The sequence below is a fragment of the Halichoeres trimaculatus genome, unplaced genomic scaffold, assembly GCF_033239565.1.
Source record: "Halichoeres trimaculatus isolate MK-OKI-2021-1 unplaced genomic scaffold, fHalTri1.1 fHalTri1_scaffold_11, whole genome shotgun sequence".
In the NCBI taxonomy this organism is placed as follows: domain Eukaryota; kingdom Metazoa; phylum Chordata; class Actinopteri; order Labriformes; family Labridae; genus Halichoeres; species Halichoeres trimaculatus.
The window spans coordinates 21,855,135-21,869,205 of NW_027437189.1; the positions used below are offsets into that span (position 1 = coordinate 21,855,135).

General features: G+C 41.7%; 1 protein-coding gene across 2 annotated transcripts in view; it reads left to right on the forward strand.

Annotated features, from left to right (window-relative positions):
* Window positions 1-14,071, forward strand: part of fignl2 (fidgetin like 2) — a 52,818-nt gene that overhangs the window by 511 nt on the left and 38,236 nt on the right. Inside the window, exons 1-2 of one of the 2 annotated variants that reach the window (XM_074681128.1) lie at window positions 269-291; window positions 675-769. The gene's annotated coding sequence lies outside the window, so the exon portion shown is untranslated. Of the gene's footprint in view, window positions 1-268; window positions 292-674; window positions 770-14,071 lie in introns of those variants that run through there. The other variant, XM_074681127.1, reaches the window with a different exon arrangement.

The window sequence follows — 14,071 nt, forward strand, 5'->3', positions numbered from 1 at the left end:
TATTGGGCGTAACTTTTCTAAACATCTCTCTTTTTGTTGCTGGCTGAGTCCTTCTCCATAAGTCTCAGTGTGCTCAATGCTTTTTTGCTGTCAATGCTATCATTGGCAGATAAGGCATCTTAAAATGACATTTTACCGCGTACTGCTCCACCCATTCAGTGTTTACGTTCTTTTACCTACAATGTCGCCGTACATCCGGGTAACTACCCCAAACTGCTGACGTCAACGCAAACTACTTTCAACAAACGATGTTATCGACCCAGGTAACCTGCCATTTCTAAGGAACGTAATGTAAGTAGCTAGTACATCGTAGCATTCATTCTTGGTGGTTGGTGAGACAAAAATGTAAACAACTTGTTACTTTATAAAATTACATCTTTTCAATGCTTTCAGTCTTCATTCCCACAAGAAAGGTGGACACAGTTAAGGAAGAAGTTTGTGCATTGCTTGTTTGTAGCTGTTTCTACTTTATTAAAAGCAATATTTCAAATATTAGACCTATTGGTTTTGTAAAATATCCTATAAGAGCTTTAAGGTCCTTATTAAATTGAAGAAATAGGCTACAGATGCTCTGTCGTGTAGCTAATAGCATCTCTCAGAGATCTATGTATGCTTTGCAGGAAAACTTTAAATCATTCGATTAAATTTTAAATGTTTTATTTTTCACCTTGAAGGACTGAACCCTCAGATTGCAATGGTCAGGTCAAGATGTTCAACCAGGAATTGGGAGCCTCAAGGAGCCACCAATCAACTGTGCACTCATGTAAAGGTACAGTGCCACTTTTTGCAGCCTTGTCCGGGTGTTATTTCTGATTTCTGTACTTTACAGTAGCACAATTCAAGTTATTTTTTTATTTAGATGTCATGCTTGTTGAACTACAGATGTGGTTCTTAGAGGTTTTGAATTCTCTGTGTAGGTACATTTAAAAAAACACTGTAAAATTCATATCCAGGTCCCGCAAGGCAGATGATTTAACTTTTTTTTCTTTATGGGTAAAATTGTTTTTTATTTCAACATCTTCATCCTTCCAACAGAGTTCTTGTCTCCTGTAAGTTCCCTGTTAAAAGCACATATTTTCATCAATAGATTTTGCAAAAAAGACATTTTCATCATTTTCTGTGGCACAACAAAGATCTTAAAAAACCTTTGTGCACTATTCACAGTTGAAAAAAATATTAGCTGGATATTTGATGCAACTTAGTATCTCATTTTTTCCCCCGGCTTAAACCTCCATTTAAAGGCTATTTACGTTAATATGTTTGCTGTTGATGGTGTGGTAAAAACAATGAAACACTTTAGAAGGAGAAAAAGAGGCTGCAGACATTATGCTGTATACTTTGGTAGAGCATTGCTATTCTTGTATTTCACTCGTATTTTCCCTAATGCCTCACTCTACAGATGTATTAAAGTCTGAGTTTTATCTTTTGGTTCGTAGTGTACTTCTAAATCATAGGCACTAGGTGGCAGACTTGACCATACCAGTGCAGTGACGCTTGAGGAGCCTCTAAATGCTTGCACAAGTGTTGAGTTATCAGCGAAGACCTTATTTCAGTTTCAACTCTTAGAAGTTATTGAAAACCTGACGGGCAGCTAGTGATTTATGTTTTCTCCTCCTTTTTATGTGTACGCGCTGTTTCTCACATTGCAAAATGCTGATGCATTTTTAAACATGCATGAAAACACAAACCAGTTTGAGAGATTTTTTTCAGATGTTTGCCGTAATTGTTGAAATTTCTCCTTGTGTCTACAGCCAAATGCTAACACTTGCTATACAGATATTTGTTGTAAATTGGATTTCTGATAGGATGCTAAACATAGTGATGCAAAGACAAGGAAACGTTTGATGCAGCTTTTAGGTATCGGGAAAGAGTCTCTCTTCTCCTCTGGCATTACCTTTAGGGAGGGCAAGTGCAAATGTTTGAGTCTATGTTCAGTATACATTTTCAGTCAGGAAGAGAGGACAGAGTGTTTATTGCTCGAGGTCATTCTTACTGGGGCTGCAATGTTCTATGTGTTGCTGCTCGATAACTTGCTGTTGATTGATACATTAATATTGCATTGATTCCCCCCCCCCCCCCCCCCCCCCCCCCTTTCCTAAGAACACTCACACACACACACACACACACACACACACACACACACACACACACACACACACACACACACACACACACACACACACACAAGCTCACAGGCACTCAAGTTAGATGACAGCAGGACACTTTTTGGGGGGCATTTATTGGCGTTTTTGGTTCTTGATACCTAAACATTACATCCATTTGATTTTTAATTATCTATTTCACCTTTGGATTTGCCATCTCATTTTGGAAATATTTATTCACAGATTTTCACATTTACAGAACAAGAAATATATTAAAAGTGTTATACTTTTTTTTTAATTTTTCCAAACAGTCAAACACAAACCTGACGTGAATGAAAAAAAAAGAAAAAAACATCGAGTTGGATTTTAAATAAGATATAAGACCTGGCAGCATCATCTAGAAACTTCCAGTTTGTGGACTTTGGTAGTTTTTGCAAGTTAATTAATTTATCTGCAACAACAAACTTCACCTCTGGAAAGGAATAGCTGGTCTTTGGAAGGCCACAGGAGACAAAACAAAGAGCATCACCCATATACATCACAACTAAGAGCCTGAGATTTTTTTCTTAGGGTTTATTTTGCCTGTTAATGATAGGCTATCAGATTCCTATCTGCCTTTCCTGCTCTTTTCCCTCTCCCTGCTCCCTGCTGTAGCCTGGAGGACTGTTTTGGTGAGCATCTGGAGGCAGGCTGTGTGAATAGGCTCCATTCTTGCAGGGTCCTGTGCTCCAGCGAGCGCACTCAGGGCATGGACACTCAGGTCCACAGGGGGAGGACACTGGGGGCGGGGAGGAGGGAGAGTAGCCTGCAAGAACACAGCAGCGTTAATTTTCTCTCAGTGCATTTTTTTTGCCCTTGCTGCCTACTGTTCTCATTTTTTCTTCCCTTCATGTCTTCCCTTTTCTTTTGTTTCCCTGCTAATGGAAATGGAAAGAAAGCAGTGTGGTGGTCCTTAGCAACCAGGCCTGGCTGGATGTAGTTCTTTAATGGGATCGTGTATACTGAACAATGCGCTGGAGCTTGGGCCTTTTCGACACAAGGGGGAGTGGGTGGAGGGGGTGGTGTAGCAGCCAGCTTGGGTGAATACGGTTTACAGAGCAGCTGAGGAAGTCTACTTTTAGCAGTTTGGAAGGATGCTTGTGGACAACTGTGGTCTAAAACTTCTGCCCCTAAGTGATAGCCTCTGACTTTTATCTGCCAGGTGTCACATCCTTCAGAAAAAAGAGGGCGAGGAAATGTTTTTCAGATCTGTGTGAATTTAAGTTGTATCTCACACTTAATCAAAGAGGGTTTTTTAAATGAAACAGTCAAATGAGTTTGAGGATTTAAAAACATCAGCCTGTCATCAGCAGAGTTGAAGAGTCCTCTGTCCCATCAGTTCTCATGCACCCTTTTGAAAGACTGAAGTAATCTCTTCTGTGAATTTACAGAATCCTCTTGTAGGAAACATTTCATTGACAAAATGTTTCTCAGTCCGCTTTGGAACCTCTGCACTTCCTCCCCACATCGATCGTGTGCCTGTGAATCTGGGACTTCTTGTGTCTGCTCTTGCAAGTTCAGATGTTGGATCAATGTGTTCGAGTCCGTTTAGAGAAGGCCTGGACTGGACTCAGAGCTGATCTGTGGGAGGTAATGGGATTGTAAGTGTCTGGCTGAGAGGAGCAGCGCTAATGAAATGAAGGGCCGGGGCTGTCGGAGCAAAGATTTCCGCTGACTGCCACTTGTATCAAATGACACACAACATCATGTATGTTTCTTTCCTATCTGTGGGAAAACATGTTTACACTCAGACTCAGAGTTTGCTAACAGTGTGTTTGTATTTGTGCTGCAGTAACAGAGAGGAGCACAGCCACATGATGTCAATGTAACTGCAGTGAGTCACAGCAGGCAGGGTGTGACCAGCTCCTGCATTTCCTACTCTGCTGATAGTTCTTATCTGAGCAAGCAGAGAAATAGGCTAATGCTGTCTCTGCAGCTGTCAAAACCGTCATTCTGTCTGTTTACTTGGTGCATGTTCCTGAGAGATAGAGCTTAGCTAAGCTGCAAGAAAGAGGTTATGGATTGTCACAGGATAATTTGGGCTGCACTCTTGTAGGAGTGCGCTACCATTTGGGCTTTCTTAAAAGCATTTCATCTTGTTGTTATATCATACTCAAGCCAAATCATTGCAAATGCTCCGGTTTGCTCTGTGAATCACCCTCCTTCTGTCCATCCTTTGAAATCATCATATCACTGCATAAGCCCTATATGTATGGTATTGTGATTTGATTTGGAGAGCAAAAATGGCAGATTAGTCTTAAATCCGCCCAAGTAGATTATCCACTCATCTCTAAAGCTCATGCATCGAGGGTTCCTCATAATTGCCGCTTGTGGTTGGGGGGCAGGAGTGCCCAGCTTACCCGTGATCAGGAGAACAGAACTGATCTGCTCCCACAATGCCATCCATGTCTGCTTATTAAAAGTGTGCTTGACCCCAGTTTTTCCCCTGTGTGCCTCTTCCCATTGTGTTCAGTCTGATTGATGTTGACTGGGGTCAGCTAAGCTCATGCAGGGGATCATGGCACAGTGTGCAGGGGGCTAAATGTTTACATGCATTCATTTGACTTTACCCAGGGGTCTGCTGGCTCGATCCAGGGTCGTCGTGTGTACGGGCAGACTTAGCCATATGTCATGCTTTTCTCCACCACTGGACTGAAGGTCAAACCCACCAGGTTACAGAGGCTAGTTAGGAAGAATAAACACTCTTCGTGGGCGGTTCTCTATAAATGTTTTGGCTCTGGGCTTTCAGCTGTGACAGAAGACATGGCTCCTCACACGAGTGGGTTGAGGAACTTGTATGACACTAATGTGGCTGCTCAGTTAGCATTAACCTGACTGACGTGACAGAGAGTATGACTGCACATCATCCCAGGTGTTTCAGCTATGCACTCATTCTGAGGAATATGTGACAGTGAAGAATAGAGGTGCGCTAAGGGGAAATGGTTAGGCTCGAAAAGGAGAACACAAAAATCTCCAGGGATTAAAAGTTAGACAACTGAACTGGTCTGAAGAGATCTGATTTCAGCAATATGGCCAGTGTAGAAAAGCAAGACTGGGCACTGGCCAAGTTTTGAAAAATTTAAAAGTGGAGCTGAAACTAGAATTTTTGGTTCAGTTGGGTCAAAACCATGTTTTTCACTTTATCCTTTCTACTTTATAAGAATATATGGTTAAAATAATATATCCCATGAGCACTATCACACTCTTTTGTAATGATGTGACCCTTGGCGTGGATTTTTTTTAATGCAAATGAAGGAGATTGAATCATTTTTTTTTACTCCGATTTTCTTTGTCAAAGGCAGTTTTGACCACACAACAAGATGAGGTAATAGATTAATAAACAGTTACATTGAGTTATTGTTTGAAACCTGACAACAAGCAAACTTTATGAACTCAATTCGTAGTGTAGTTTTGTAGCAGGCTATATTTAGCTCTTCTCACAGCCTTGTGCTTGGAAGTGTTTCCATCACTTGTAACATGAGTGAATCCTGGTTATGTCCTACCAGCGCTCATCTACCAACTTCAACCTCACCAAGCAGAGCTAACGTAACCTCACTCTTCATTTTATTGATAGACTCCCTAGTTTGATCAGACCACTGCAGAAAAACTGCTGACTGTGGGCTGGAATTAACATCAGAATAGAATAGAACTTTATTGTCATTGTAACAAGTACAACAAAATTGAAGTCACAGCAGCAATCAAGAAAACAAAAGTAAGAAAGTGTATAGAAAGTGCAAAAAGGTCCATAAGAAAATAGATGGTGACAGCTTGTCCATCATCGTCCAGTTCAGCCAGCCTCCACCTCCACAGGGTCCAGGACTGAGCTTCTTCAGCAGTCTGTCCAGTCTCTGTCTCCTGGATCCTGTTTGCTCACAGCAGGTGAAGCTCTTCCAATGTGGCGTTGGTGTCTGATGTTAGCTCTGTTAGCCATGTCTGTGAATAGCATGATGCTACTCTGCCTTCTGGTATTCTCTCTGTTGCTGGGTTAAGCATGGCTAGCTCATCCATCTTATTGAAGATCGATCTTACGTTCCCAATAATGATGGAAGGACAGGTCCATGTCGTCACTTCTTTGCTCACACCTGAGAACCAGCACGTCGTCCTCACCTCCTTCTCCTCACCTTGTGGGAAGACATCAGGCCTTACACCAGTTAGCATTGACATGCTACAGGCTGCTAACAGCTGAGTTCACAGGTAAACAATGCAGCCATGGTTACATGTAGGATCTCCAGACAAACACAGGACAAAAAGTAGTAATAATATCGCTGAAGCCACAAAAAGTTTGGTGTCCATGACCAACAAATGAGCCATACAAAGTAATGATCCACTCCAAATACAAAGCTTACAAAAAAGAGACAAAAAAATTACAAGAAACGGACAAAGAAGAGAGAGCTGCTGCAAAAGGCAGCCATAGCCAAAAGGGCGGCGCCTGGTCGGTATTTTAGCCTTTAGCTGGTGCTCTATCACTGTCCCATTTAGCTTTCTTTTGCAGCAGAAAATAATGCTTGAAAAGAGAAGGTACTTGGGTTAATTGAATTTGCATGAGGCTGTGGACTAGACTTGCTGTAAAAACAATGAAATAGGGAAAAATAACTTGCATTTGAAATAAAGTAATAATTTATTCATATTTTTTGTGATTTCTCTCATTTTGAAATCTAATAACAGCTAACATGTCCCTTTGCTCTCCAGTAACATAGTCAGACCCAGAATGAGTAGTTGTAGAAAAAAAATGGTTCCAAGTGGTGCATGCATTCAGCACAACCACAGATTTAAAATTTTCTAAAATGTATTTCCTATGAAGTGCCACAACTTGAAATACAGACTGAGATGTGTTAGGAGCTTCTAGCAGAAAGGAGGTCAGGTACACTTCATTTAATTTCCCCACATCCAGGTTGTTCTTGTTGTTATCTTTGGCTTAGGCTGTCTTAATTGGTGTCATTTGAAGTGTTACTCACCATCTATTGGTAGTTTTTCATACTCTGATCAGCTCTCTGTGGGGCCATGAAACACTTCATGCAGCTTCTTCCAAGCACAGTTTGTCAAAAGCACTAGGTTTTTTTTTTTTTTTCTGTAAGCCATGTCCTGGTGACAGCCAGGCCCTGACAGGTAGAGTGTTCCTGGGTTTTAAAGCGCAGATTCATATTCACATTGTTTTTACTAAGTGATTTAACAGTTAGGCTTTGATCCACTGGTTAAAATTCATTACTTTCAAAAAGATTTTCCGCTCGCTCCAGAGAAATCTTTCTGTCTCTCTCTCTGTCACTCATTCATGCCTATGCACTGGAATGTGTGTGTGTGTGTGTGTGTGTGTGTGTGTGTGTGTGTGTGTGTGTGTGTGTGTGAGTGTGTGAGTGTGTGGGGCGTGTGTTTTTGAAATGAACATTAACAGGCAGGCGGGGTTAGGGTAACTGATTGGACTTAGAGTAAGCACGAGTGTGTGGTAGACTGTGGTTGAGAGTTGAAGAAGAAAAGGCCAGAGAACAGAGTGGTAGTATGGCATAGAAATGGAGGATTGTCTACTATTTCTCTCACCCATTAACCAGACGGGGCTATTGTTGCGCTCACTTCCCCGCTGGCACACTGTTGCTGTGACTGACAGGCCGACAAGTCGCCCCTGTGGGTCTGCCACATGGTGGGCTGCTGAATAGGGAATGCAAAACGTCACTGCTTTGTAAAAACAGCTTACCTCAACTCTTTCTGTTGGGAAAAACTGTCACCTGCCCTTCACTTAACGCAAAGTAATGGCCTGTGAAAACCCAGAGGCTAAAACAGGAGTGAGGGTTGTTTTTAAATGATTTCTCTAAGTGTTTAAGGTTATACAAAATGCAATTTAATTCCATTGATTTCTAAGTTGGTGAATGTCAGAAATTATGTATTGGTCTTTCTTATTTTCTCTCTTTGATGTGTACATACAGCTGCTGTGTGGTAATGGCTGTATGTTTGTACGCTGACATGTACATAGTTTGGGAGGTGGAGTGGTGAAAATGACAGGCCAGAGAACAGAAATGTCTAACGAGCCCCTCTCTGAAAGCATATCCCCATTTCCATCCTGATCCCCACCTTGAGGGTCTGTTTATGGCGATGGGGATGGCGCTGGGTAACATTGGGCGAGAGCTGAGGCGTGTTGAGCAGCTCTCACAGACGGAGGCCCTCTCGTGGAATTCCAGAGCCGGAGCAGGAGGCAGAGAGGTGGCTGCTGGGGAAACAATGACCAGGGACATCTGTCATGCGTGGCTGCACTCCCCTTCGCTTACAATGGGTCCGGGGGACCAGCCAGTGGTGGCTTTCTTTTTCTCTCCCCTCCTTTCCGGGGACACTTCTGTCCCTTACAATAGATCTTTTGTCCCCTCCGCGCTTTTTGCCAACGTTTAACCCTTCGAGTCTGCTCCTTTTTCTGCCTCCTCTTTCTGTCTCTGCCCGAAAACAAAACACAGTCGAACCCACGACTATTCATCCACCTCCCTCTGCTTCAGGTTTTCATTATGACTTTTAGCTCCGTCTCTAGCTGTGTGCCGCAGTTTCTGCTTGATTGTGTGGAGACCCTCTTTTTGTGCTGGGAGTGCGAGAGCAGCTGAGAGACAGGGCGGAGGGTGGAAACAATCCCTGCTCTCCTCATTCTCATCTGCATACAGGAATAACATTATAGCCTGGCTGACCGGCACTCTTGTCCTGGAGCACACAGATCTTATTTCGCCACACGTCCATTTGCTTTAACATGGCTGTGGCCTCTGGCACCTGACACACTGTCCTGGCTCAATATCCTCCTCTACCTCAATGGTGTCCTTTTCCAAACAGCACCTTTGTGTTTCCAGGAAGCCGGTGCACTCAGAGGTTGTCTTCACACACTTACTGCTCACTGAGACGACACAAATCACTTCCTCTGTGTTAGTGCTGCACAATTATCGCAATCGCAATGTCAGCACATGCAATTACATAATCACAAAAGAGGTGCGATTGTGCAATTATTTTAAAAAAGTGTAAAAAATGAGCGTGTTTGTGTGAGTGATGTGTGCGTGTCTGTGTCTGTGTGTGTGTGACTGAGTAAGAGAGCGAGCGTGAGATGACTTATCAGTCACTGTTTCAACTGGTCATGTGACTACCTGCCCCCCTGGTACGGCAGTTTAATGAGACAAGATGGAGCACGAAGAAGTAAGTGAGGCGCTCATGGCGAAAAGAAACTCTGTTATTTGGTGTTATTTTGGTTACCGGTTGAATGACACAGCAAAAAGATGTAATTTTCAAAACATGCAAAGCAAAAGTGGCATAAATGTGGTATTTTGAATACAAACAAAACAGTACTGTTCTGCTGTACATTGTTGTTTGTATACAGTAAGTTTGGATATTTTGAGAATTATTACACAATTAAAAAAGTGTGATACCTGGCAGCATGGTGATCAGTCTGCGCACACCAACGACAGAAGTTGAGCTCCTTCGAGTCCTCCTCGGCACAACCGATCATCAAACCTATGATAATGTGAAGGCCACAGCTCTGCACAGGCTCTGGTGTAATTATACTCGGATCCTCTGAGCTGTCTCATTCTCAGTGTTTTCAACACTCATCAGCCTGATGTAAATTGCGAATTGATTTTTTTTCCCAGCCGCTCATTCTTAAGGACTTAAGGGTTCACGCTGGTCTACGATTGATTGGTCAGATTGCAATTTATTATTGCTGTCAGCAACAAGACTTTTCAAGGGGAAACTTGGCAGTCCACTGTACACCTCACCTCTGCTGTGCCAACTTGACAAAGCAGAAAGGAGCATTTTGGGCTAATTAAACATGTTATCCCTGCTTTCGGTGTTGCCAGCTTTGAAAAGTTTTTAAATGAGATAAGCATGATTTGATTAAGGAGATTCCACTGCATGTTTCACTAATTTAATTCACAGCCCAAAGCACTTGTGATCCCTCTCTCATGCATCACACTCTCCTCGCTGTATAATGGACTGACTGGCAAGCGTAGCTGCTGTGTCCTGTCCTGGCAGCTAATTGCTGCCAGCTGCAAAGGGTCGGGAAACAAAGGCCTTTTTTGGAAAGGTGATCTGTTGATTGGAGAAAGCGTCCACCCTCCTTCTAACAGGATGTGCTTCATGTGAGCTATGGCATCTGTGTACAGTGCTGCCACATTCTCGCACACATGTCCCAGGGGCCCGTGCAGCACACCGCAGCACCAACCCATCTGTGTTCTGTAAGCTGAGAGCCAAATGGGCTTAAAAGGTGAACAGTGTAGAAAAAGAGTGAATGAATACTGTGAGGAGGGAGCAGGTCGATCCACATGGACAAGAAACTGAAAGGTGTGTGTTTTGAAACGTTTGATGTGCTGTCTTGAGAGTTTGATCATATCAGTATCCTCCAAATCAGGCAAAAGCAGCAGATTCAGGCTCTTGCATCTGGTTCGTCAGTTTTTCCCACCTTGGTAACAAACTCTAGGAGTTGGAGGGGTTTCAGGAAGCAAATGTTTCATGTAAGTGGTGGAGTCAGAGCATGTGTTGATGTGGAAGTTCGTCTCGTTGGAGATAACCTTCATGTCTTTTCCCTGTCAGCATAAATATTTTAGTAAACCTGTCAGTAGAGCTCCCTTTCTCCCGGCGTTCTCTGCAGAAGGAGAAAATGAGAAAAAGAGGGAAGTTGCAGAGAGAGACAGAATGAAAAAGCCGTCTGACTGATGTCTGTCTGTCAACAGAGCTGTACTCTGTGGCTGTAAGCGGGACCACTCACATGCAGACAGGTCCTGTGTGTGTATCTAACACCTCTCAGAGCTGTCTGTCTGATGGAGCAGCCCTCCAGGCGTCCTGTTATGACAGCTCTCTCTCCTCCTTAAGAGACCTCACTGGGGCATGTTCTGACAGGGCGGCCGCTTGGAATAGCTCTGATGAGGGGCCAGCGCAGACCTCTATCATTCTGCTGCTGCTCCCTGTCACTCTCGCTTTTTGTCTTTGTGTTCTTGTGTGCCTGCTTGTCTGCTGCTTTGTCTTTTTGTTAGGTGATAGCATCCGGAAATGCTGCTGTTGAAACTATGTTCAATGCACACAAACATACTAACAGCGGCTATAATGAAACTGTTTCTAGCATATGAATGGAAAGAGAGAAAAGATAAGAAATGCAAAAGACACTATTTTTTTTCCCTCTGCCAAGGAGGTTATGTTTTTGGGAGAGTTTGTCTGTTTGTGAACAACATAACATCATTGTGAGATAGGGCCGTTTTCACCATATATAATATGTTTTGCAAAACAATACAAGACAAGGTCACCATAATTTCTGACAGATGTTAGAGTACGATCCAGATCCTGGCAACATTCTGGATACTAAGATCCTGAATATAAAATATGTACTGGGTCATCATAACTTTCAACACTGTCAGGTAAAAAAATATCATACAAACCTGCAACTAACAACAAATTGTAGCAGACAGTCTGCTGAAAGGGAGTATAACATTAAAGTAGGACTAAAGTGCTGCCTGACTATCACAATATGCTTGGTGGAGGTCTGTTCTCTCTGAGTGCTTTTCTGGTTTACATTTGTATTCAGCCATTGTCTTGAAGCAGGTTTGAGACATATGATATATTGGAGCTCCTGTGAGCTTCTTAGTTTTTGCCTCTGTGTTTTGAAGGGGGACAAAACATCTTACTGATTTTAGGGGTAGGGTGTTTCTTTTTTGTTGTACACTGCAAAAACTAAAATCTCATCAAAAGTTTATATCTTTATTATTTAGTGAAAATTTATTCAATATCAGCCGCATTCTACGGAAGCGTATTGCATTCACTTGAAGAAAAAAAAGCAACTCCGCTTTTTCAGAGTAATTTATTCTTCATTTTGTTTTTTGTGGTAATTAATTTTGTTTTTCTGATTAATACTTTTTATTGGTTTGTTATTGTTATTATTATTATACTGGTTTGTTTTTGTTATAATTATTTCTGTTTTTATGAGTAATTTTTTATGTGGTAATTGATTTTGTTTTTCTGATTAATATTTTCTTTTATTGGTTTGTTTTTTTGCTATAATTATGGCTGTTTTTATGAGTAATTTTTTTTCTGTTTTCAGATTACTTTTTTCCTGTCTTTTGGAGTAATTTTTTCCTGAAGTATCGAGATACTTAGAAATCCTGCGAGAACCTCCAACCTGCAGACGACTCCCGTGGATGTGTGGTGGCTCCTGTGTCCCGCACGAACCAGAGATCCTGTTCGGCACATATATGCCTCATCCTTAACTTTCTACTGGCTTTCCAGTGTAGAAGCAATGCATTTTTTTAATGCCACATCTTCGTCTATTCCTTAAGTATTGCATTGAACTAGGCCTGCACGATATATTGTTTGAACATCGCCATTGCAATATGCGCATGCGCAATAGTCACATCGCGCATGTGATGCGACTATTGCATTTCCCCCATTTATTGGAGAAATGGAAAAAAAGCAACTGAAACTGAAACCTATTCTTTTTTGTACAGAGACATGGCCTCTTGGATCCATTTCATATACAGCAATCTTCATCATTCACAGATAAACCCCCTTAGCCTGGATTAAACTGTATTATAGGAATACAATGGTGTCATTGTGAGTCAACCAAATTCTTCCCAAACAGAGCTATTCAAGTCATCTGGTAGAAATGGTTTTTTTTTTTTTTTGATATCACAATATATATCGCAATATATCGCAACCCTCCAAAAAATCGCGATATCAGTTTTTTCCAATATTGTGCAGCCCTACATTGAACAATAGGCTTATATAAAATATAAGGATAAAGTCGAAAACACAACGAGGGTATCATACCCTGTGTGTGGCTAATACCTTACCTTTATTGACCCGGTACGGACCGGTAGAAAGTTAAGGATAAGGCATATATGTGCCAAACAGGATCTCTGATCCGTGCGGGACACAGGAGCCACCACACATCCACGGGAGTCTTCTGCAGGTTGGAGGTTCTCACGGGATTTCGAAGTAGCTCAATACTTCAGGAAAAAAATACTCAGAAAAACAGGAAAAAAGGAATCTGAAAACAAAAAAAATTACTCATAAAAAACAGAAATAATTATAACAAAAAACAAACCGAAGAATAAATTACTGAAAAACCTGAGTTGTTTTTTTTATTCTTAAAGTGAATGCAATACGCTTCCGTAGCATTCACCTAAAAAGTCCAAGACAATGTCTAATTTTGGGACTCTCAAAGACAAAAATCACACCTGAATTGCTTTTCAGACTGAAAAAATAACAGATGGAGTAAGAAGAATGAGTCTTGTATGTTATTGACATTATTGTTATTTCAAGAAAGTTGAGGGGCAAATTTTCTGACTCCACTGGCAGCTTTTTTTCTCTTGTTACAAGCAACTCAGGTGTCATTTTTGTCCATTAATACAATTAATGAAAATTAATATAAGTAGTGATTTCAGGTATGAAAAAGTAACCCTATAAAATCAGTCTTGTTGCTGATGGACTTGTTTACTTTTAGCCATTCATATTAAGTTTTATCTGTTTCACATTCAGCTAATAACTCTTTATGAGAGCTCTGAAAAGTTGTTGAAGGTTGTTTTTTTTTTCACTGCATTTGGTAAGGAGCCACGTCGTATTATATGTTTATATGGTGCAACCCTTACACGAGAACTGCCCAGCAAAAAATGAACATCATACAGAGAATTGGATGAGCTCCATATAAAGTCAAACCTCTGCAGGACTTGATGGTGATTGACATTGTAAGGGTGAGATAAGGAGATCAGAGCCGTAAAAATGTCCTTGACAGAGCTCTGGCCTGGCCATAGTGAACAGATCAAACTGCACCATCTGTGACAACCCCAGGAGCAATTATTCCCTATCGCTTCCTCACTGACCATCTATATTAAAACCTGCTCACAACACCTGAGATTAACCCTCACGTGCACCTCTCCAGCCATAATCTTGCCTGTCCACCATCTCTTCCTCTTCTCTGATGTGGCTGAGCCAATAGT